This window comes from Periplaneta americana, chromosome 10 (assembly GCF_040183065.1).
Source record: "Periplaneta americana isolate PAMFEO1 chromosome 10, P.americana_PAMFEO1_priV1, whole genome shotgun sequence".
Classification (NCBI taxonomy): Eukaryota; Metazoa; Arthropoda; class Insecta; order Blattodea; family Blattidae; genus Periplaneta; species Periplaneta americana.
Window position 1 is genome coordinate 169,997,965 of NC_091126.1, and position 27,195 is coordinate 170,025,159.

General features: G+C 34.4%; 1 protein-coding gene across 1 annotated transcript in view; it reads left to right on the forward strand.

Moving 5' to 3' along the window:
* Positions 1–27,195, forward strand: part of LOC138708146 (ELAV-like protein 1) — a 437,015-nt gene that overhangs the window by 11,567 nt on the left and 398,253 nt on the right. The window lies entirely within an intron of this gene.

Consider the following 27,195-nt stretch of genomic DNA (forward strand, 5'->3'; position numbering starts at 1 on the left):
CGTATCTACGACTCGCAAAGAAGGGTTTCGATCCTAAAAGCGTAGAAAGGTATTTATGACTTAATGGTGTTTCTTATAGGTTCGACATCGGTTGCAGATTGTCGTATAAATGTATTCCATTCTCGAAATATATCAATGGTTAATATTTATTTTGTGAGAACAAGTTTAAGTTACATGGAAGTGTAGCTTTCAAAAATGTTGTCGAAATAATTAAAAGAAATCCAAATAAAATCGCAAAAGGAAATAGAGATTATTTTTTATAGCAGTAACTCCGTAGGGACTAAAATGTTACATTTCATTTTTATTACAATTATTACTGCGTATATTTAAAAAAAACCAACACGAGCTTTGCTCTTTCGGGGTATTTTAATGTAACGTTTTTATGTATATGTTATTATTAAATAAATAATAAATAAATAAATAAAATTAGGTGTAATTGTCAGTGACATATACAATCGTGAAGGGAAGATAAATGTGATGTCTCCTCTCCTACAATCACGAATATATCGGTTGCCCCAAATATTTTATTTGAGAATTAATTTCATAATATTTGTACCGCATTTCCGCGGCCTATTTAAAAAACTCTACTAAACAGTGCTTGTTTCAAGTTAGTAATGTATTCCATTCTCGAAATATATCGATGGTTAATATTTGTGAGAACAATTTTAAGTTACATGGAAGTGTAGCTTTCAAAAATATTGTCGAAATAATTAAAAGAAATCCAAATAAATTCGCAAAAGGAAAGCTAGATTACTTTTTGATAGCAGTAACTTCGTAGGGACTAAAATGTTACATTTCATTTTTATTACAATTATTACTGCGTATATTTAAGAAACCAGAATCATTAGGTGTAATTGTCAGTGACGTATATAATCGTGAAGGGAATATAAATGTGATGTCTCCTCAATTACAGTCACGAATATATCGGTTGCCCCATATATTTTATTTGAGAATTAATTTCATAATATTTGTACCGCATTTCCGCGGCCTATTTAAAAACTCTACTAAACAGTGCTTGTTTTAAGTTAGCAAAAATGAAATCGACAAATATCCTGCTCTTATATATTCTAATCTAGTTATTTCATTTTATGTACTCTCGGAAACATGAGTGAAGTCCGGTAACCTCAGTGGCCAAAATAATGTTGTATTATGCAACCTATAACCTGAATAAAATGAGGTGATGAATACTCTATTTATTAAAAACAAATATATATGTTCAAAATTTAAGGAACAATTTCGATGTTACGACAATCTTCACAGAAAACTGAAACACGACGCTGTGTACTGACGCATAAATAAGATGATAATTCTTCTGTACAGATTTCTAAATTTTACACACTATTTTTGTAAAGCGAGATGTTACTTGTCCTTTCCAACTTGTTTGCGGTTATGCCAATATCTGATTATTGACATTTTTTTATATTAAAATAGGATATTCCTGTGAAAAATATCACCGTTGTGTAGTGTGAAGAGTATAGATAGGTCTATCAACAAATGTCGAGGGATTCTCACTAAGATAATTAATGTTATAAATGTAGTTGAGAGCATTGAGTTTAAGCAGAACTTATTAACTTGCCTATTTAATACTCCATAAACGATATCAACTTCCTAATCTACCCCAAAGTGTGTCAGGGGGTTGTGAAACACTCTCAACAGCCGCGTCGAATCAGGCTAATGAGCGAGTGGTACCTCGTTAGGGTGCGAGTACTATATTTCTAGATAATTATCTAGTGTAGGTTAAGCACTGAAAAGAGTTGATGTATAAATAAAAAAATTGCATAAACCTGTCAAAGTCATAATTATTTACAACAAATATGGTTGGGTCAAAAAAGACTCCAGATAAGTAGCATGATGTTCTAGAGCAGCCAAGTTGCGGGGGTTATAAGGAGAGTAATACGTAGACATATTGATGAATTTCGTAGTATTAACACAGTAATAACATTGATTCTAGAGTTTCATGAATTGAGTTTTCTATCTATTGCTTTTCTAATCCATCTGTTATATATTAGAGTTCAAGGGTATTTACTGTACATTGTACAATACGATGCGTAAGATCATATTGTCGTCTGTCCTCGTACATTGGACTGCTGGCCATTTTCTGCCTTCATTGAGAATTTAAATCATCAGACTTTCCAAATTAGCTCGACTCTTTTGAAATGTCGGCATAATACAAAGGGAAGTACTTAAGACACATGAAATACAAAGGCATTCACATAGTCAAATAAAAAAAGAGATGCGTTTCCAGTTTCCGGTCGAGAAATGTATCCTGTAACACCTGAACTTGTAAAAAAAAGAGATGCGTTTCCAGTTTCCGGTCGAGAAGCGTATCCTGTAACACCTGAATTTGTAAAAAAAAAAGAGATGCGTTTCCAGTTTCCGGTCGAGAAATGTATCCTGTAACACCTGAACTTGTAAAAAAAAGAGATGCGTTTCCAGTTTCCGGTCGAGAAGCGTATCCTGTAACACCTGAATTTGTAAAAAAAAGAGATGCGTTTCCAGTTTCCGGTCGAGAAATGTATCCTGCAACACCTGAACTTGTAAAAAAAAGAGATGTGTTTCCAGTTTCCGGTCGAGAAGCGTATCCTGTAACACCTGAATTTGTATAAAAAAGAGATGCGTTTCCAGTTCCCGGTCGAGAAATGTATCCTGTAACACCTGAACTTGTAAAAAAAAAGAGATGCGTTTCCAGTTTCCGGTCGAGAAATGTATCCTGTAACACCTGAACTTGTAAAAAAAGAGATGCGTTTCCAGTTTCCGGTCGAGAAGTGTATCCTATAACACCTGATTTGTAAAAAAAAAACATGCGTTTCCAGTTTCCGGTCGAGAAGCGTATCCTGTAACACCTGAATTTGTAAAAAAAAAGATGCTTTTCCACTTTCCGGTCGAGAAGTGTATGCTGTAACACCTGAATTTGTAAAAAAAAGAGATGCGTTTCCAGTGTCCGGTCGAGAAGCGTATCCTGTAACACCTGAATTTGTAAAAAAAAAAAAGAGATGCCTTTCCAGTTTCCGGTCGAGAAGCGTATCTCCAGTTTCCGGTCGAGAAGCGTATCTCCAGTTTCCGGTCGAGAAGCGTATCCTGTAACACCTGAATTTGTAAAAAAAAGAGATGCCTTTCCAGTTTCCGGTCTAGAAGCGTATCTCCAGTTTCCGGTCGAGAAGCGTATCCTGTAACACCTGAATTTGTAAGAAAAAAGAGATACGTTTCCAGTTTCCGGTCGAGAAGCGTATCCAGTAACACCTGAATTTGTAACACACACATATGCATACATATAGGCCTATATGATATATGTATGGTATTGTTTGAACAACCAATAAGTACTACATATGATATATATATTTTGCATAACATTATACACAAGTTACCACTTACTAGGGTCTGGTAACAGAGCTAGGCGCGAAATTTCCCGGAATTACTTTCTTTGTTGCATTTACCCTTTTAGATTTCTAAAAAAACTACATTTAATCAAACCAAACCGGTGAAATAACGCGAAATTTGGATCATTGTGAGAAATATGTCCCTATATCGCAAAAACTACAAAATACGCATAAAAATTTTATTCCATATCAATAAAAATATATGTTTTTTACTCTTGTTTCAGTTAATTTGTTAGTCGCATGGTAACTCCAATATTTCCTGCTGGTATAATAATTCCCTCGACTTCACCAGTGCTGTATTCCCCCATTGTAATAGTGAAATTTAATTACATTAATACCAAGCACTGAATTCCAGATCGAGAGGTCCCCGGTTCGTACTCCAGTACCCTTTAATTGTCTTACAATAGCATTTAATTCTTAACTGTTTCATGTAGTTACCAATAACTTAGTTGAAGGAATTTGTTTTATTTGTGTACGTTTCTCAACCAAAACATATTTTTAAAAGAGGCTCTGCCATTCTTTGAACCCCTTCATTGATCGGTTGCGATTCCTCCCGTGTGTCATCTGGTGGGAAACAATCGGAACAAACAGTTGAAAATCAATGTCAAAATACTTTTTCTCCCTAGTGTTAAAAGTACTTTTCGCACGCAAACCGTACAAAAGCCAATTCTGACACGCCTGCTTAGGGTTAAAAATCTACTTTTAAGAATGACTGTGTAAAAATGTCACTTTAATGAATAAGAAATTACACGTTATGTGAAAATCGAAATGTAGATTTGGATGAATATATTCTCGCACCCACAAGCGACTTGCAATTAGAATTAAATTTTTGCTGTCTAAGCTATTCATGCACATAATATCAATACTGCATTAAAGTTTCATTGGCGAAGGGAATGAAAGTTTTATGAGCAGAACTTCAAGTAACTTATAACTCTTTTACAAGAAGCTTTTTCTTCAGCAGGAGAAAACAATTTATGTCGTTGACTACACTGGAAAGATAGAAGCTTATATGGAACTCGTCATAAAGTAAACTTTTTGCCTGGTGGACTTACGCGATATAGAAGTATTCTAATCTTCACAGTATTTTAAATGATACGAAACTCTAAAATAATATTTTCTATGTCCTGTTGAAATATAATTAATCAAAGAGCTGTTGGAGAACTGAATTCAGTGAATTTAATAACATAACCAGTTTTTATTTCCCTTTGTATCAATTAGTACAAACATAATACGTATGTATGAAAATCGGCTTGACTGGAGAAATCAATAGAAGAGCTAGTTGAACATTATAACTAACCACTGGCAAGAGAAAACGTGGAGGTAGTAATCTACAAAAATGTATACACTCTTTATTCGTCAATGTGTTTGCAAGAAATTTAAATGAGATTTCTAGTTCAGGGCGAGAATAAGGTAATATTTCTTCCCAATAAATGGCCTAGGGCAGTGATGTCAAAGCAAGTCCATTTTTCTGACCTTGACGTTGTGCGCGGGTATCAAGCGCTAAGTATGGAAAGAGGAAGGGTTGTGTATATGAATAAACAGCCTGTTGGATTAACAAAACAGTGGTGTATAAACTTCAGACGGAACGTGAAATGTTATGTCGTCATTTTTATATCGCTTCTTTCTGTTTGATATTATCTATATTGTCTGTAAAACAAAAGTGTTAATACCAATTTCGTAATATTACAGTTGTGTTTTGAATGTTAATAACATAATAAAGAGTCATGAAGGAATATCAACATAAATTTCACAGTAGTACAACTATACTATATTAAATGGATGAAACACATCATTCATAAAGAAAGCGATATCTAAAAAAAAAAGAGATTGAGTATGACATGATAAGTTGGAATTGATGTTGATAATGCCTTTAGCCTTATTCACGTAATCAATAAACCAATCAAAACAATATTACATTACAAAGCAAAGTTACCTAGGTGCTGTATATGTTTTAAGTGTAAATAATATTCTGTAACAAAACTCTTATCGCATTATGCTTTTAAGGTGATATTAGTGAGCAATTTCCTATCATCAGAATATTAAATTATTTTTTTCGAAATGTGCTGAAGCTATAGAAGTGACATTTTTACAACACATGGGAACGTATCTTTTGCTTATGATGTAACAGTAGTTGCTTTGTTAATTCATTTCCTTATAAATAATTGTCATGCGAATATTTTCAAAATTTTCAATACACTCTCTTGAGTAATACATATTTACGTTATATTAGATTTACGAAAACATTCTGTAAGGCTACTAAATAAATAGGCCTATATCTGAAAATTTCACTTTTCTATAAAAAAGTTGAGAAAATATTTCTTTTGAATAAAAAAAATCAAACTTATGAAAAATGAGCATTAAAATTAAAACTTACATTCTTGTAATGCACTTATACAGGGTGCGTCAGAAAGAACGGATGGATTTCACATGGCAAGAAAATTGTAAAGATTCATCAAATCAAAAAATTATTGTTATCAACATATTCACCAATACATGCAGTTTATTTATGTAAAACAACATTATCCATATGATGTCCTTGGCTTTCAATACTGGCATCGAGGCGTTTTCTGATGTTCGCCATCACTTTCACAGTCATAGCTGGTGCAATTGCCACGATTTCTTCACGAATCGCTGTCTTCAGTTCGTCCAGTGTATGTGATCGATGTTTACAAACTTACGCCTTCAAATGGTCCCAAAGAAAGAAGTCGCAGGGCGCGAGATCTTACCGTAGCCTCGGACAATCTCAGTGCAATAGAATTTCGTCCAGGTGATTTCTTCTTTAATATTGAACCTGTGATACGAAATGAAGCCTCCCCCGCAAAATTGTATTCCGAGTTGGAATCCTAGCGTGACATCCGATGTCGAAATGAGTCCTGAGTGGCGATCACAGACTCTTCATTTTTTAAAAATGTCTCTACGATGAAAGCACGTTGTACACCAGACCAACACCATGTTCTCAACTGAAACTGCATTCTCTGGCTGACCCAACAGTCGTGGTCCCCCTCACTATATCTCTCTCTCCTCGTTGCGTATCGATAGTTTGAAATCCATCCGTTCTTTCTGACGCACCCTTTACATCTCAGAGAAATCTAAAAATTAACATAGATACAGTTCTAATAAGTTATTTTCCCTTTATCCATTGAATCAGCGCTGGCCATCCCTGAATATAGCTCGACCAAGCGGCATATACTACCTCTTTCTTCTGTCTCTTTCCTTTCCGCTGTAAAGCGCTCAGGCTCTCCTGAGCTCTAAAGCGCGCGCTTACTCCCATGGGCATCAATTGACATGACTGGCCTAGGGTTTTATATCCTTCACCGATAAACCAGTGAATCAACATGGCTGAAGCAAAGTTGTCTTAGAATGGAAGACTGTGTTGAAATGAAAATTTAAATTTTCTGTGCTGTTGAGTTTAACCCAAGGTCCCGAACCTAACGTCTCTCGATTTATACCAGGGGTACCCTGAAGAATGACGTTTGTGGGAGAAAGCCTGCTATACTGGATATGCTACGAGAAAACCTCGAAATTTCGTTTGCAGGTATCACTGGATACATTACAGAACATAGTCCGTACAGCAGTTCGGCAGCATCGACAGTGTGTGGAATTTGATGGTTAACACTTCAAACACCTACACTGGTTCCAAAATTCAAGGGCACTTCTAATGCCAATTTTCCTTTCCGTATAAATACAATAGTTACGATCTTAGTGTAAGTACTTTTTGTGTTAAAGTGTATAGGCTTATATTACATTTTTTGGGCTAATCTCTATTTGACACTTTAAACTGCAGAGGCTATTCGGCGTTGGAATTCAACTTTGGCGGGAAATGGTGACTTGAAGACCTTATCAGGGCCGAGCTTCTTTTATATGCCACAAAGCTAAGACACGAGATTCATAATTTTCTCTCTCTCTCCAAGAGGAAGTGCTGACAAGGTCTTTACCACCTTTTAATATTAAACACTATTTGCCGGATTTGAAACTGTGTACTTCGAACCCCAATACTAGCATGATAACTTTTAAAATAGTAATTTGAAAACTGTAGCGCAGAATATTTTAAACAACACAGAAATGACACCAGATTTTAATTGTTTTATTATACAAGGACATCACTTTATTTTTACTAACATTTCTAATATTAACCTGGCTATACCTTTTGACTAACGGTTGAGAACCGTAAACACCGTTTGCTATCCCCTTCCACGACTGGAGTTCGATGATACTGGCGTAAAATACAAACAGATCACTTTACTAGGTATAGGAGGGAAGAAAAGTAGTTCATCCATTTACGTAAACTAGGAAATACAGCGATTTTGAGTTTGATAATTTTCATTATGTTTTTGTTTAATCAAAATACAGTACTGTACTGTAATACAAAGCAGTTACGAGGCCCTTTCTCGCAGAGAAGCACATGTTCGATACAGAATTCCGACTGCTCACGTGAATCTGCTCATAGACCGTTGTTATTTCATATTATGGAGTGTATTTCAATGCTAAGGCGTCAGATGACGTCGGATTTTATTGTAAGGTATAAACGCATTAATACGTGGTGGTTCGTTGTTCACGTGGCATGTACCACAGCTTTAGTTTACTACCTCGTCAAATGTATTTATCGTCCGTAACTTGGATGTTACTTCCTTTAAAAACAGGATTGATAGAAATTTATTACGTATTTTGATTACAACTGTCCACTATTAAATTTGACTTTTATTTAACTATCTTTGTACCGGGTGGCGTAAAAGTCAATTTATATTTTTTATTTATTTTTCTGATAATTACTTAAATGTTTTCACTTTTTTGTGTTCAGATTGCTTTACTTCCGAATTTATTTATTTATTTATTTATTTATTTATTCTGATGTAGTTAAGTCCATCAGGCCTTCTCTTCCACAACACCAGGAATACAAATACAATAATAGAAATAAACAGAAAAAAATACACTATATACAAAGTAAAGCTACACAAGAAATAAAGAGGGATAGAAAACAACACTATAAACAAAGTAAAGCCACACAAAAATATATACAGGTTGCAGTCACACAAACTTTAAATGAGTGATTAAGTATCATAATTAATTATATCCTAACTAATTAACTAACGTAAACAAGAAACTTGCAGTTTTAATCTAGATTAAAAAAGAAAAAAAACAGAAATCAATACTTCTAGCAATACCTAAAAACATTAACTAAGACAAAATTTTCCAACTTAATTTTTAATTGTGATAAAGTCCGGCAGTCCCTGACGTAATTAGGTAACGAATTCCAGAGGCGAGGTATTTCTACAGTATAGGAAGATGAGTATAAAGACGTTCTATGATGAGGGATAGAAAGAAGTGTTTGATGTCGGTTTCGAAGATTTGTAAGAAATTGAAAGCGCGATAACAGATAATTCGGAGTAGAAGTATGCATGATTCTAAACAGAAGAGACAGTGAATGTATTGTTCTTCGTTCCTTCAGACGCACCCATGAAAGTAACTGGAGGGAAGGTGTTATATGGTCAAATTTACGAGTATTGCAGATGAATCGTATGCACACATTATGAACACGTAGTTGAAAGCTATGTGAAAAACTAACATACATGAAGAAACAGTTTAGTATATTCTTGTCCAAAAACTCGAAGCCTTCCTTAATGTAACTCTACAGATGTTCAAGATTTTCTGGTTTCCTGCTACAGTTTTTCGCCCCACACCATAGGTAGGCGGTAACAAAGTAATTGAGGTGAGATCGGGTGAACGTGGTGGCAAATCAAGGTTGTTCACATGCGTCATGAGTCCTGATGCCACATATAAACAGACAGACAGTAACACTAACCACATTACAACTCTCTACTACTCTCGGAGATAGTCTTTCATTTGTTTGTTTGCCTTTTGTTTCGTTACCAACCTGGAAAACGTTTATTACGTATAATACCAAACTTAAACAACACTAGTAAATTACTAATGCCAAATTGCATTAGTTGTTTTATAATATTGCTACACTTATATTTAGGTTTATAGTGCGAACTGATTTTGCGCCACTCTGTGTATATAACAGGTACTTGATATTAATTGAGGCGGTTACAAGCGAAGAGGTGTAAGTGACTTTTCTAAAATAATATTTAAGTTCATCAAGGTAAACTAAACCATTTATCTTATAACCATACCACACATTAGAATTTAAAATTAAAAGTTCAAAAAATTTACGAATGCTCAGTAACTTTAAATCACATTTTATGGAAAATAACGTAAGTGCAGTTACGCCCCTTGATTCTGACCGCTTCAATTATGTTATCTGAACGAAACTTACAGGTATTCAATATCGGGTATTAAATGCTGATTTTAACGAAAATAGGGATGCATTCAAGGGTAAATTTCACTATCATGATGTTGATTACTTATAGAATACATGAAATGTATTTTTAATTCAAATTTATTTAAGAATTGACGTCTATTTTCTATTTGATGTAGGCTACATAAATTCTCATTAATTTTTATTATTCGAAATTAAGAGAAAGCAATTGAAGATTATCCAGGAAAGTAGCAGCTTCAATTATTTCTGTAATAGCCTTTGTTTATGGGGGCTATGCGACTCAAAATGATGCTACTCATATGCTGTCACTTTCAACCTCGAACAAATCCGTTTTAACAATATTGTGAAGAGCTTAATTAGCAACGTCAATTGAATTCTGCTTGCAGAATAAATCATTTTTGTCATTTCTGTAGTTGCCTCTGAAAGAATATCGCAATTCCTAAGCTGACTTTGAATAAAAATAATAATTTCTAGTGAAAATCACAATTAGCTACTGCTTATAAAAATTGAACATAAATAATTTAATGAATAGTCAAGCGAAATACACTTGATTCCACTTCAATAGTAAAAAAACTTAATGTTTCACAATATGACGTAATAATGTATACGTAGAAGCATTTTAAATTCGACCGCCTTCTAAAGTGATGATTATTATAGTGAATTATACAAAAAGTCACAATGTTGTGAAGGTTAGGACTACCTTCATCTTCAGGTGAGTGAAGGGTAGAGAAAAGTATCCTATTCACTGAATCGTTACAAATGTTGATCAGTGGATCTAGTACTTCATAAAGTCACTAACGAGTTGGATACACTTTTTAATCGTTGTCCTCTTGAAGACGAAGTTAGATCGAATCTTCGAAATGTTAAGGTTTTTACATACTGAAAGTTAAAGTTACAACTCTTGTCAATTCATTTTGCGGCTATTACTTTGGTAAATAACCATTTTGTGTCAGGACTCTTTCAATAAAAATGCTTTATTTTTTATCATGAATGGACCTCGCACAATTCCAAGATAAATCATATTATCAGTCGAAACCTTTTGTGTTGTACGAGTTGTGAATAAGTGTGGAAAGAGATGATCACAAGATAATTAAATTTGTTCTGATAAAATTCGGTCCGATAACACTCCTGTAGTGAGATAATTTTCCAGAAATAAGTGCTTTAAAAGTTATGTTGGTATTTTAATCACAGATTTTGTAATGCGAGGAACTTAAAAATTATTTTTCCAAATAAAATTCTTAAGTGTGATTGTACTTCTTGTTAAGTTACTTACTCAAAATTCTGAAGTTTCTATCTCTTGACAAGATATGAATTCGTCATTTTCGTGTACTTAGGCAAAAGTAGTGAACCTACTACTATACTTCGTTCCGTAATGTCTGACAGAATATCTAAACAGACCCTGGAAAGAAGGAGAATTATTATTTTGCTATTGAACCAATTGCAGAGCTCTCATTACATGCTTATCCAGATGTTGGGCGGTCTGAAGCGTTCTACCCCCTCCCAAATTCAAGACAAGCCTGGAATGTGACCTCTGCCATTGGTTTAATAGCAGTTATCCTTTTTCCTCTCTCTGCCGGCACTGTTTACATTTCTTGTCAGACATTATGGAACGAAGTATAGTTTCAGTGCTGGCGGTGCAATTTGCAGAGCTCTTAATTTCTAATTCAAATGTCAAGGTAACTGGATTGCTGGAAAGTAGACTTTACATCAGTGATGTCAAAGAAGCGCATTTTTCTGACCTTGACGTCGTGCGCGGGCATCAAGCGCTAGGTATGGAAGGAGGAAGCATTATATATATATATATATATATATATATATATATGAATAAGCAGCTTGTTGAATTAAGAAAACAATGGTGCACGAACTTCAAACGGAACGTGAAATTTTATGTCGTTATTCTTATATGGCTTCTTTCTGTTTAATATTATCTATATTGTCTGTAAAACATAAGTACTAACACCAATTTCTTAATATTGCAGTTGTGTTTTAAACCTTAATAACATAATAAAAAGTTAAGAAGGAATATTCACATAAATTCAATAGTAGTATACCTATACTTTACTAAGTGGATGAAAAACATCATTCATAAAGAAAGTGATATTCCAAAAAAAAAAAAAAAAAAAAAAAAAAAAAAAAAAAAAAAAAAAAAAAAAAGATTGAGTATGACATAAGTTGGAATTGATATTGATGGTATCTTTAGCCTTATAAAATAATCAATGAACTAATCAAAACAATGCCATTGTACAAAGCAAAGTTACCTAGGTACTGTATATGTTTTAATTGTAACTAATATTTCATAACAAAACTCTTACCGCATTATGCTTTTAAGGTGATATTGGTGAACAACTTCTTACCATCAGAATATTAAATTATTTTCTCGAAACCTGCTAAAGCTATATAGCTCTCATTTTTACAATACATTGGCACATACCTATTGCTTATAATGTAACAGTAGTTGTTTTTTAAATTCATTTCCTTACAAACATTTTCCATTCGAATATTTGCAAAATTTGTAATACGCTATCTTCAGTAATACGTATTTATGGTATATTAGATTTACGAAAATATTGTTTCAGTACCTGTAAGTCTACTAAATAAATAGGCGTAATCTGAAAATTTCGCTTTTCTATAAAAAGAAGTTGAGAAAATATTCCTTTTGAATAAAAAAAAAAACAAACTTGTGAAAAATGAGCATTAAAATTAAAACATACATTCTTATAATGCACTCACACTTCTCAGACAAATCTAAACATTAACAAATTAATAAGTTCTCTTCCCTTTATCTGTTGAATCAGTGCTGGCCATCCCTGAATATAGCTCGACCAAGCGGCATAGGCTATGCTACCTCTTTCGTCTGTCTCTTTCCTTCCGCTGTAAAGTGCTCAGGCTCTCCTGAGATCTAAAGCGCGCGCTTGCGCCTATGGGCATCAATTTACATTAATAAGTATTTAATGAATTTCAATCTTAAGGCATATAAACTTGCAAATGTTTATTTGCTATTTAATAATAATATATGAACGTTTTCGCCGTTTAGGGCATCTTCAGATATAACAAAACATATTATCTGGACCTATGATAACATATTATGCAAATAACAAGGAAAATAGAGAACAATATATGTGGTACATGAAATTCATGAGCTTTATGTAGATATAACATGAAACAGGATGAATATTGAGACAATCTTTGCATTTGAACTTAGACTGGACGAATATTTTATTTTATACATATAGCTCATGTTACAATTAATATACAATGTTTAAAATTTGTCAATGTTAAAATTTAAAATGATGATAATAAAATATTTAAAGTAATCATGGCTGAAAGTTGTCGTAAGTTACAAGATAGTATGCGTAGTTAATGTTCTTGTGTTTTGTAATTATTTCGCTTAGAGAGGCCGTTGGCATTTGAATGAATGTTGTTTGACGTTGATGACTACTTTACAATTGATATACAGTGATTAAATTAGTCAATGTTAAAATTTAAATTTTATAATGAAGATAATAAAATATTTAGAGTAATCATGGCTGGGAATTGTCGTAAGTTCAAGATAGTTTTCGTAGTTAATGTTGTGTGTTTTGTAATTGTTTCACCTGAAAATAGAGATTAAGAGATAATAATAAATGCAAATATAGACAAGTTATTATATAGAGACGCAGATAATTATTATTGTTATAGGATTACTCGTTAAAAATGTTGTTTATGTTAAAGAATTACTGTTGGGTGTAATTAGTTGAGATATTGAATAAATGCTCGTTGATTGTGAATGTAGTGGAATGTACGATAAATTTCGTAATAGATAAGTCTATTTTCCTTGTTATTTGCATAATATGTTATCATAGGTCCAGATAATATGTTTTGTTATATCTGAAGATGTCCTAAACGGCGAAAACGTTCATATATTGTTATTAAATAGCAAATAAACATTTGCAAGTTTATATGCCTTAAGATTGAAATTCATTAAATACTTATTAATAATTTACCAGGCATATTGATATATTAAAATGAATTGTAAATTATCAATTTACATGACTGCTTTACATATTTGAAAGCCAGAGTACGAAGCCAGTTGGGTCCAAAGTGCAATTCGTAGTTTTCTCGGGGTACTCTTTCCTCAGCCTCTTTCAATATACACTGTTTTCCCAAGATTAACAATTATTACCCATGCAGTAGCAACGGAGAAATTACCCTTAGGAATTACCAAATAATCTAGAAAAGTTCCGGAGATTGCTCAGCATCTTCGCATTCAGAGCTAAACTACACAAGTCATCGGGTTTAAGAATATACAATTACATTCAAGAGTCATATCCATTAAATACAACTCATTAATATTTCGAATACATGAAACTAGTCAGAGTTTGCCTATAAACTAGCTGTAATTCCGAAGAGTTATTTTAAAATAGACCTCAGAAAAAGCGAAATAGAGGAATTTAATTTCACACAAACTTGCGGAATTCTCTCTGACAGCAGGCATCTTAATTTACTTGTTAAAATAATTACTCCTGCCTGCGTAAATGCCTCAGTCATTACCTTTCATGGGGCTCCACCAATCCATTAAACCTTTTTTCTACAAAAATAGCTTGGATCCTCTCAGCCTCTCATTATTGTTAACGTTCATTACAGGATCGTTATGGTTATGTTATACATTAATTAAAAATATAAGCCATCGTATTAAAACTGGGATACTAGTCGAAAAGTAAGTTATTGCTTCCGTTAAAATCATTATTTCCCCGATATAGATCTATGTACACTGTGTTGATCTTGAGTATTTCTGTAATTTCTTACCAGGAAACTGTCTTTCGGTATTCGGTAGATAGAGGGAAATTCGCTCTGCGCAGACGATACATAGAGATGGTTTTCCCAGAGCGCTTCAAATTTTCTTTAAATTTTCACTCATTATTACACAGTATTATCTTTAACACTATTTCGTAGACTTTAAATGAAATGCATATTTTTAATCGAAAGAAATAATTTTATTAAATATGAGGACTGTGGCATAAGTTAGAGCAACTATTTTTTTTCTGAGAATGTGGTCGCGGTTCGAAGTTTTGAAATATGCAAATGAAAGGGCAGGATAGGTATAATTTCAGAGTAGTGTGGGGATCAACATCCATAAACGTCACAGCATCTTGCTACTCGTGTTTATTGCTGTAGTCGAAATAGCATTACAGCACAAACACCCACCCTAAAAGCTCCCAAAAACTCATCGAGTCACAGCCATCTTGCACGGCAGTCGATTCACAATTGTACTACGCATAGCGTAAAATCGCTCTCTGTACGATAACCATATCACATTTCCCCATAGTTACGCGGAAGCATAGGCCTACTTATACTATAGATGTACGGCACGGAGGTCGACAAACAACTGAATTCACATTGCTCTCTGTGCGATAACCATAGATCATACTGTCATCTAGTAATGCGAACATGTACTACAGATGCCATACTTCGAAAAACTTAGTTGCCAATTGACCCAATTCTCGTAGTTTAGTGTTTTTGTCATTTTCCCGTGTGAAGGATAGGGAAGTCCAATAAACATCGCACATGCATTGATTTGAATTTCGAGAGCGGGATCTACAACCTTTCAAGATTTATTGCGTTAAACCCCAAGCTAGTGCATTCCCAAACCCAGACTAGCTGACTACACTAAGGTTCGCTGCGTACCCAGGTTTCGAGCCGTCAACCCCCTCGTCCCTAACTGGCGTTCCAGAAAAGCTATGGAATAATGACGGAATGAAGAAATGAATCCCTAACTTGTCACGTGACATACGGAATAAAGAAAAGTCTCTACTCAAAATTGGTGACTTCTTAAATTTTTTGATAATCTTCTTTTTCCAAACTTTAATTTCGGAGACTTACAGTAAGTACGGTAACTAATTGTTATTTGTCTGTCGGCTGTATATATCTAAATATGTGAGTAATTTTAGCAAAGATTTCGATAAACAATTGCCTTTTTCAGAGCTACAGTAGAATACAACACGGAAGAGTCCTGACCTTGGAGAGGCTGCTGTGTTTACATATTCAGAGAACTACAGCACAGACATACGTATTACTCGACTGAGGCCAGTGGAGTCCTGCAGTCCGGAGCGCCACTTGTACTGCTCCTGCGTTCCTATAGCGTCATCGCGATAGTTCACATTACGTCCGCGGCTCCACTCGCCTCGTTCGAGTAAAGGTAAGCGTTCACTACATCGTATCGCACTCCTCGTACAAATCTCACGCAACGGATATTTTAAGTGCAGTGCGTTCACTGTAACGGCTCCACCTCATCGCCTCATCGGATTCCCCTATCAGCTCTTTGAAACATGACGTCGTACGATATTGACATTGCTGAAAACAGAGGAGTTGAGGTTTATTTTATTTTATTTTATTTTAAATCCACCACCAACAGAAGCAGGCTTCCAATTACAGGTGGCTTACACAGATACATACACAAAATACATAATAAGAGGGGAAAAAAACAACAAAACAAACAACACAAACGAAAGAAAGAAAATACATAATGGTAATAGATGCTAGAATATAATATTACAGTTAATATAGTGCCAAATGTCAATAAAATGATGAAAAATTATTTAAAACTAGAGTAAAAACATCACAATACACATCTTCATAATTTAAATAGCTAAGGAAATATAATGCTTTTTAATATTGTATGAAATTTTTCAATTGTTAAACTGAAATCAAATTGAGAATCATAGTTTAAAGACAGAGAGTTGTAAGTATTACACATAACAATGGAGAGTTCTTGAAGAAAACAGTTCTAGGAATAGGAATAATAAAAGGTTGCCTATGACGTAATTCTGTTCTTTTTACATTGAACTGAAGGAATTTAAGAAAATCTCAGTTATTCAATGTACCGTTAACAGTCTTATAGAGTAAAATTTGGCTATTTATTAATCGTCGAGATTTTAAAGTTTTATAATTAAATTCAAAATGTTACTGATTATATGAAATTTGCTTCTCATAAGACGACACGTGATGTTTTTTAAAATATAAATAACGTAAAAATCTTTTCTGTATCCTTTCTATTTGCATCTGATGGGACTGGAACTGAGGTGACTATATTACAGACACATGCTCTAGCTTACTTCTAACCATAGTTTTATATAGAGTATTAATAGTATTTATATTTTTTAATTCTTTTGTATTTCTGATTATAAATCCTAATTAGGTTAGGTCTATTAATTACGTCTGTTAGCGAATAAGAATTTGTAATTGCTTCATGCGTCTTAATTGAAGAGGAAGAAACGAAAGAAATATTGGTTACATAATATATTTGCAAGAAACGACTTGATTACTGTAATGGGAACGCCTCAAATTATATAATTTTTCGCAATTTTGTACACGCGAAATAAGTTTTCCGTCTGCCATTTTGACGCGACACTGAACATGCCACAACATAATCGTAACAGTTAACCAATTAAAATTGATTTATTAAAGAAGGTCATGATCGCACGCATCGGAAAAGTTGCCCATCCGAGAAACGTGGACGGATTTGCCGAGAGGCGATGCGTGCGATACGATGTAGTGAAAGCGGTTACATAACAATTACAGCGAATATAGTTTTTTTCCGATCCGTGCGATTCGTCCGATGAGTGCGATACGATGTAGTGAACGCTTACCTTAATACTTAGGCTATCAAGACGAATGAAGCACTTACTTATCACGGTAGGGCAAGTTTTCCATAATTAGACATTTTATTACAGACACATATTTAAAAAGTTTAATTAATATTTGTAAATAAATAAATAAATAGATAAATAAATAAATAATTTCCTACATTGTCAAAATCATGTGGGTTTATAACAAATATACCTTAAATATAACATGAATAATAATGCTGGATAATATTTTCACCACTCTAGTTTTGAAAAAAAAAAAAAAAAAAATATGTGAATCGGTTTATATGTGTGTACGTGAATATACATATTACTCAAATATGTCACGTAGTTTATATTTCCTTCGTAATTTAGTAACACTACAATATTTTCAGTTTCACTAACTGGGTCAGTGCTCGAATTTCAATCAGCTCCAGTTTCACATCGTCGGTACTGCCAGAACTGCTAATGTTGCGTTTTCATTCCCACCTCGTTTCAAGTAGCCCTGTTATTTTTCTAACATGAGCAACTAGCCACCGGCGTAGATCAGTCGCTAAGGTGCTTGCCTTCCGATCCGGAGTTCCGGGCGTGGGTTCGATTCCTGCTTGTGCTGACTACCTGGTTGGGTTTCTTCCGAGATTTTACCCAACAGTAAGACAAATGTCAGGTAATCTATGATGAATTTTCGGCCTCATCTCGCCAAATACTATTTCGCTATCACCAATCCCATCGACACTAAATGACCTAGTACAGCGTCGTTAAATAACCAACAATAAAAACATGAGCAACTTCTTTTTTCCTGTATTTCGTGTGTTTAATTACGTCCTCAACAATGTCAGCTGTTAACTGTTTTAATATGGTTAGCTTAATAGGTAGAAAAACCACCAGTAATTGAACTGCAACAGTCGTGTGTACGCCATTGCACGTTCCGTTGCTTTTCCAGAGAAATTTTAAGTCCTCCTTTCTTTTCTTGATTACATAATTTTATAACATAAACAATGCTCCTGGATTGCTCGTGGATCACATTGTTCTTTCCAATCATTTTCCCCCACTAACGCCTAATCAGAGAAAGTCGTGACCTGAAATTTGATGACGTTAGTACAAACTGAATACTGATCCACCGAAGTGAGTCAGATTTAGTTCATCTGTTTACCGCAGTCATTCTGGCTATCTTCCCTGGTGAGTCATATTATATAATCCGTTACTAGTGTGTTGGGGTTAGCAACTAGCCGATATTTCACCGACCCAGCAGGAAATTTTTTTAGGGGTCTCAACATAAGGCCGGTGGCGGAATCAAACCCCTGTCGGCCTTTTGTGACTGGTATAATTCTATTACATGAGTTTGAGAACATGTGATAAGATCTTTATCAAATGGTTGAAAGTGGATTTTTCTCTATTACATGGAACAGTCCAAACCTGTGGAGTAACGGTCAGCGCGTCTGGCCGCGAAACCAGGTGGCCCGGGTTCGATTCCCGGTCGAGGCAAGTTACCTGGTTGAGTTTTTTTCCGGGGTTTTCCCTCAACCCAATATGAGCAAATGCTGGGTACCTTTCGGTGTTGGACCCCGGACTCATTTCACCGGCATTATCACCTTCATCTCATTCAGATAAATAACCAAAGATGTTGATAAAGCGTCGTAAAATAACCTACTAAAAAGAAATACATGGAACATTTTATCCCTTGACTCAGAGCATCTAAAGTTGTTCCAATTTTCAAGTATTTTTCAGCCTTGAAACTGGATGATTCTACCCCAAAAATGTAAAAAATTTGATAATTTAATAATAGTAATAATAATAAAAATTAAACACAGAATAAATATGGGAAATGCCTGTTATTATTCGGTTGAGAAGCTTTTATCTAGTCTGATATAAAAAAATCTGAAAGTTAGAATTTATAAAACAGTTATATTACCGGTTGTTCTTTATGGTTGTGAAACTTGGACTCTCACTTTGAGAGAGGAATATAGGTTAAGGGTGTTTGAGAATAAGGTGCTTAGGAAAATATTTGGGGCTAAGAGGGATGAAGTTACAGGAGAATGGAGAAAGTTACACAACACAGAACTGCACGCATTGTATTCTTCACCTGACATAATTAGGAATATTAAATCCAGACGTTTGAGATGGGCAGGACATGTAGCACATATGGGCGAATCCAGAAATGCATATAGAGTGTTAGTTGGGAGGCCGGAGGGAAAAAGACCTTTAGGGAGGCCGAGACGTAGATGGGAAGATAATATTAAAATGGATTTGAGGGAGGTGGGATATGATGATAGAGACTGGATTAATCTTGCTCAGGATAGGGACCAGTGGCGGGCTTATGTGAGGGCGGCAATGATCCTGCGGGTTCCTTAAAAGCCAGTAAGTAATTATAATAATAATATTTTTAAAAATAATTGCACAATATTTCTGCAGTGCTTGGTAGAAGTGACATAAGTCAGTTTCCACAAACATTTTTTGATAATTTCTGTGTTGTTCGGGTAAAGGGAGATGTCATATTTTTGTCCAGGTGGAATTTTGTTCCCCAGATGAACACACAAGTTAAATTATACAAATGAGTGTGCAAAACTCAAAGAATACTACCAGTTGTTGTGCTTTATTTGTGCAGAAAATTATTTGCAATAATGGTTCGAAGTTTAATTTTCATTTTTTTCAAACTCATTTTTATGACTTATCTCCCTTTACCCAAACACCACAGATTTATTGACAACTTACACTGGTTTATGTCGATTTGATTTTTTTCTGTATGAATTATTGTATTGGGAGAAATACTTACGTATTTTTTTTTCCAAGCGAGCAGATGTTCCGTAAGTTGTCAACAAATTATCAAAAACGGTTTGTGGAAACTGACTTGTGTCAATTTTCCTGAGCACTCCAGATTTAAAATAGCGATAATGCAAATTGTAAACAAATTTAATAACGGCCTTCCCTATTAACAAAATTCTGCGTACGCCAATACCTGGAACAGAACTCTGGTACCTTGTATATCTCGATAAAATGGAATGTGTACAATTTAAATGAACCCTTACCTACTCTGTAGATTTTGTTTTGTTTGTGATGTCCGAATAATCGATACGTGAACACACGACATGGACTTATCATACCATCAGCGAATATAGTAAAAGTTTCAAAATGCGTGTATAAAAAAACAAGGGAGCGCCGAGGCCAGCTCTTTTGTAGGTAATGGCAGGGGGCTCGGAGGGGGGGGGGTCGAATGCATTGAGAGGAGAGCTGAGAGGGTGGCACGTGCCCGACGCGAGACTCCTGTCCCTCCCTGTACCGACAATGCCCTCAGGGAACGACACCCTATGCACGAGGGTTCTCTTATATTGTTAAGGGTTGTCCACCGTCTTAATTAGATGCCACAGCATTTTCAGTTTTGCTGTTTTATTTTTCATGCACGAGAAAAAGAGAGCTCCTAAAACAAGTTATAAACTTCTAGGTAAAGTATTGGTATCAAAGTGCGAAATTAAATCAAGTGAGCTTAAGAAATAAAGATTTCAGAATATATATGATAATAACTTTCTTGTGTTAAATATTATTAAACGTGCCTTATTAACATGTTTCGACCTATTTTCTTTCATCTTCGGAACTGGTCGTTGTTGGTCTTGGCGCCTCTTGTTTCCTGTGTGGGTGCGTTCGTAGTGTAGAGTCAAAGAGTGTATGTGTTTTGAAATTGAGTTGTGTGTTCAGAATATCTCTTTGATTCTACACTACGAACGCACCCACATAGGAAACGAGAGGCGCCAAGACCAACAACGACGAGTTCCGAAGATGTCCGAAAATAGGTCGAAACATGTTAACAAGGTACGTTAATAATATTTAACACAAGAAAGTTATTATCATACATATTCCGAAGTGATATAGTGTTAAAAGTTGTGTAATGAAGATGTAAAATAAAGATTACTGTAATTTTATTTAGGAAGGGAATTGTCTTCAGCGCTGGTAACTTATTCACGAGTGACACATATAGTTGAAACTACATAAAATACATTGTAATTAACAATATGGTGGGGTCCACGTAACATTTTTTTTCTGAGAAGCTAATTTGGCCATCTTTTGAATACGATGGAAGAGTAATGGAACGGAGAAAAATTCTCTCCGGCGCCGGGATTTGAACCCGGGTTTTCAGCTCTACGTGCTGATGCTTTATCCACTAAGCCACACCGGATACAACCCCGACGCCGAACAGAATCGTCTCTGATTGAGTTCCAACTCTTGGGTTCCCTCTTTTGAATGTTGACGGCTATTACCACCGAAGCAGGTAAAATCTCAGTGCAATATATTGAAAAAATAATACAAATTAGTATTTACTTATAGATGGTTGATTGATCTAATATTAAAATGTGTTTTCTGGTAACATGAAATTTATTGCTTTTACTAAACAGTCATGATTCATGAGACCTAACCTATATTTTATTTTGTTTGACCACATGAAATGATTCGTAGCAACTCCGAAAACAGAATATAACTTTAAGATTTATCCTATTTATTTACTACTATTATGCATTATTTATTAATGTTTATAATTTTAATATTATTAATTAATTACTTTCAAATTTCAAACAGAACTCGCTAGTAACTTTGGTTTCATGGATTTTGGCAGTGTTTTGTAATTCAAACGATGCTGTTAACATAACAGCAAGTAACTGACAATATATTTGTCAGTAGCAATATTCCAAATAAAGTTGGCAAAAGAAAGTCCAACCTGGAAACTAGAAAATCACTATAATCCACCGGCATATGTAGTAACAGGGGAAATTGTTATACGGTATAAAGTAAGAAAACTCGACTATACAAAGTTAGCAGTTGCATATAGTACACAACATTCCATATTGGATAATTAGCAAAACAACATCTAGAACCCTTCTTATAGCTTGTGTACCTACGATCATAAATGAAAACAATTGATAATAGGTACCTCAGTCATACCAACCTCATAAAATACAAGATGAAACTATGAAATAATTAAATAATTGAAATACAGTTATTTTGTCCATTTTAGTACAAGAATAATTCCTTTAACAAATTTCTTAATTGCTATTGTATGTTCTCGTACATAATCGAAATACGATCATTTTCGTTCAGAGAGCATATATTTGGTGCAAGAATATTTCCTTTATATTTCATTTCTACAGTATCTAAATAATTAAAATACATCCGTTTTAGTGCAAGGATAATTCGTTTAACATGTTCCTTAATTGCAGTTGTATTCAAGTAATAAATTACGATCCTTTTGGTCCAGGGGACGCCCACTACTTCAACATCTCCCTTAACTGTTAATAAGTAAATTACAATCACTTGGTCCAAAGAGCTTTCGTTTTTGGTGCAAGTAATTCGTTTAATGTGATTCTTAATTCAATTGAATTTCAGTGATTAAGGGGATACTTCTGTGAGTTTTAGAACTTTTACAATTTTCATCCAAAATTTATGAATTTTAAATTACATAAACATGCCTACAATACTATTATCTGTACAAAATTTTGTGCCATTAGGGCTAATAGTTTCGAAATTATAGTTCTTAAATGTATTTTATATTGACGTCACTAAAAAGGCTCCTTGCGTCACAATTTTCACAATTTTTAATTCATATTAGCTCAAAAGCTTAAAAATAGTCATGGGAACATAAATTAATTAGCTGTTTTGAGCTCGGTCTAAATAGAGAGGCACAATAAATTTTTAAATCGATTTTTTTAATTTTTCACCATTATTTCACCATAGTGTCCCCTTAAAATACCATCAGTTTGGACCAGGGAGCATACATTTTGGCGCAAAGATAATTCGTTCAGCATATTTTTAATTGTTCTTGAAAAAAAATAATTAAATAATTGCATCCAGAATCATCGGTTTTTGATACAAGGATAATTCGTTTCTAAATTAATCTTGAATAGGCTACATTGTCACTCTAAACTAATAAGAATATGGCGTGAATTATGTAAGAAATATATATATATATTTTTTGTTTCGGCCCCATTGTACATCAGTGCTTACGTAAATAAAAGCAAATGAAAATTAATATAGCACATAAGCTTTATTTTAAGGAATACAGGAAACAGATGCGAATAATATTGATCTATCCCAAAGATTTTGAGATAGAATATAACAATAAAGTATGTATAAAATAAAAGTTACATAGGCATACTAGTGAATGTATAATAAATAGTAAGTAGAACATGCACAGCTAAGCAATAAAAGCCTGTACCCCACGGAACACAAAACACACTACAAAAACATCTCAACACAAAACAAGACAAACAAATAAAGAATAACATAAGTTTACAAATTAACATGCAATAGTTGTAAAGACTTCTACTTCGAATGACATTGGAGATATTTTCTAACAAGATACAAGTAGCACTTAGTAGCCATAACAAAATCACACATAATTTCCGCATACGCATAACACAACACCACCAATAACAACTACAGCAACATAGAAGAAGGCATGGAAATCCTACATATTGAACCGAAAAAAAAAAAAAAACAGAAATTTAAGACACTAGAAGAGTACTAAATACACCTACATACAAAAAGACATCCACAACACAGAAATCTCAGAACGCCCATCCTATTTGACACAACATTACCGATCATAAACGTATCCACCACCAAAGCACCATAAGAAGAAACCGCAAACAAGCACTCAATAGGAAGATGGCCAAAATCAAGCCGAACTGGTTGTTAATTAATACAAATTGCCAGCATATTTTTAAACGAACTGAGAAAAGTTGTTTAAATAACAATTTTGCCAAATGTTAAACATTAGTTGGGTCTATATTTTTTGGGGTATACAGACGTGGACAAATTATTAGCAAAATTGAAGATTTTTATTATATATTTTTACAAAATATGATTTTTCAATTTAGACTACAGTTGACATTTTTGTGTATTTCCAAATAATTAGCCAAATTGAAGATTTGTATTGTATATTTTTCAAAATTTAACTCCTCAATTTGGACTACATTGGATATTTTTGCACATTGACAAATTATTAGCAAAACTGAAAGTTTTTATTGTAAATTTTTACAAAATTCGATTCTTCAATTTGGACTACAGTTAACATTTTGGATATTTCCAAATTATTAGCAAAACTGAAGATTTTTTTTATATTTTTACAAAATTTGACTCTTCAATGCAGTTGACATTTTTGCAAATTTACAAATTATTAGCAAAATTGAAGTTTTTTATTATATTTTTTTACAAAACTTGACTCTTCAATTTAAACTACAGTTGACATTTTTGCATATTTCTGTCTACTGTAATGATGTAAATATGCAAAATTGTCAACTGTAGTTTAAATTGAAAAGTCAAATTTTGTAAACAGAATTATCATAAAAATCGTCAATTTTGTTAATAATCTGTCCACGTCTGTATTTAGATTCGTAGAGGTTACGGACGTTACTCTGAAGAATGAACCGAAATTGCTGTCTAAAACATATACACAGTTTAATTTCCTTGTTCGTAATACGCAGTGTCTCCATTATAGCACACTCATAACACTTCCAAATGAGCAATGAACCTTTTGCACTGCTTCTCTGTTCACAGGTGAATGTAACGATGCTATAACATGTTGATAGCTAATCGAAATAGGAATAATAAATGTAAATGGTTGTCTGCGTTTAAAATGTGTATAAAAGTAAAGCAAGTCACCATGAGGTCGAAGCGCTCCTGCTCCTTTGTTCGAATGCTGTGGCGTCTCTCCCACGCTCCCTATTGTCTGCGTAGTAACAGATTAAAAACAGAACATAACATGGTCGTTATTCTAAAGCCTGGCTTAAAATGCAAAATCTTTATTTATATACCAGAACGGAACAAACTCATTCTGACATTACTCTGTCGTACCCAAATAGTGAGGCTGCACAAGATTATTATTGAGGACGACCGAAATGGCTAATCACCGGACAGTGTGAACGCTACAGAATTAGGCGATTCAGGAATTGCAGACCGCTGTGGCTGACTTCATAATTGTATATCGAAGTTGATGAAAAAGTAATTGTAGCGAAGTAAAATTACACACTGTCCAAGGTTTCCGAGTTATTGGTAGCGAAATTTGCTGTCTTCCGACTTTTAAAATAATTTTAATACACCTTTATATCACTCTTTTCCTGGAGATCAGACGGCTATTGATGCTCAATTAACTCATGTTGAATCTTTCGTACACTACTTGTAACACTTGAACACAAATAATTGATTAAATGGCGTTCTTACTCGTGTTAATTATGTAAGCATGTGTGGCTTACAGCTGTTTCGGTGCTACTTGACACTATCCTCAGAGCCTACTAGATCTCAGAGCACACTAGCAGAGATATTTTTACACAATATAGAACAAACATACATAATAATGAATACAACAAATATGCAGACAACATAATATACTGGTACAGAGACGTAGACGACATACTCATACTATACAAAGGAAACAAACGACAAATATACAAACTACACCAATACATGAACAAAATACAACCAAAACTCCAATACACACTGGAACTTCAAAACAGTAACTCTATAAATTTCCTAGACATGACCATAACAAAAGTTGGCAACAAACACACCTTCAAAATATACAGAAAGCCAACCACCACCACCACCACCACCACACACATACACAACACATCTAATTACCCCACACAACACAAACATGCTGCATTCAGGACAATGTTACACAGATTACTCAACATACCCATGAGCCAACAACACTACAATGAAGAAGTGAACACAATCAAATACATAGCACAAGAAAATGGTTACAACCCAAACATAGTAGACAACATCATAAGGAAGGTAAAAAGGTAAAGGTATCCCCGTAACATGCCATGAAGGCACTTGGGGGGGGGCATGGAGGTAGAGCCCCATGCTTTCCATGACCTCGGCACTAGAATGAGGTGGTGTGGTCGGCACCACGCTCTGACCGCCTTTTACCCCCGGGAAAGACCCGGTACTCAATTTTATAGGAGGCTGAGTGAACGTCGGGGCCGTTCTGAAAGTTTGGCAACGAGAAAAAATCCTGTTGCCACCTGGGATCGAACCCCGGACCTTCCAGTCCGTAGCCAGCTGCTCTACCAGCTGAGCTACCCAACATCATAAGGAAGACAAAACAGAAACTCAACAAACACAAAAACACACAAAACACAACAAAAACACACAAAACAAAACACAAACACAAGAAATACATCACACTAACATACGAAAACAAAAACACACACAAGATCGCATCCTCATTCAGAAAACAGAAATACAACATAGCATACAGAACAGAAAACACACTACAAAGACATCTCAACACACAAAGAACACAAACAAATAAATACAACCACACAGGCGTATACAAACTCACATGCAATAGTTGCGACAGTTTCTACATTGGACAGACAGGCAGATCATTCCAAACCCGATACAAATAACACATTAAATCAATAGCCAGAGGACACAAATACATCTACATATGCCGAACACATAACTAATGCTAACCACACATACAATAACATAAATACAGACATGGAAATCCTACACATACAACCCAAAAACCAAAAATTCAACACACTAGAACAATATGAAATATACAGACACACTAAAACACACCCTGATCAAATTCTCAACACACAGATCAATTTCAGAACACACACATTATTTGACACAACTCTTCATCACACGAACGCACCCACACAACAGGCAGCGAAGTTGAGATAGCGCCTAGATCTAGTAGGCTTTGAGGATGGTGTCAAGTAGCACCGAAACAGCTGTAAGCCACACATGCTTACATAATTAACACGAGTAAGATCGCCATTTAATTTATTACTCAATTAACTGTTGACAGACTATATTGGCAATTCTATGCTGCTCAAATATGAGTGGCAGTTTTAATGCAAAGAGTTGAATTGTTATAATCAAGATGGTGAAAAGTTTAACATGATATATTAGCAATCAACATGCTTGCGTCAAG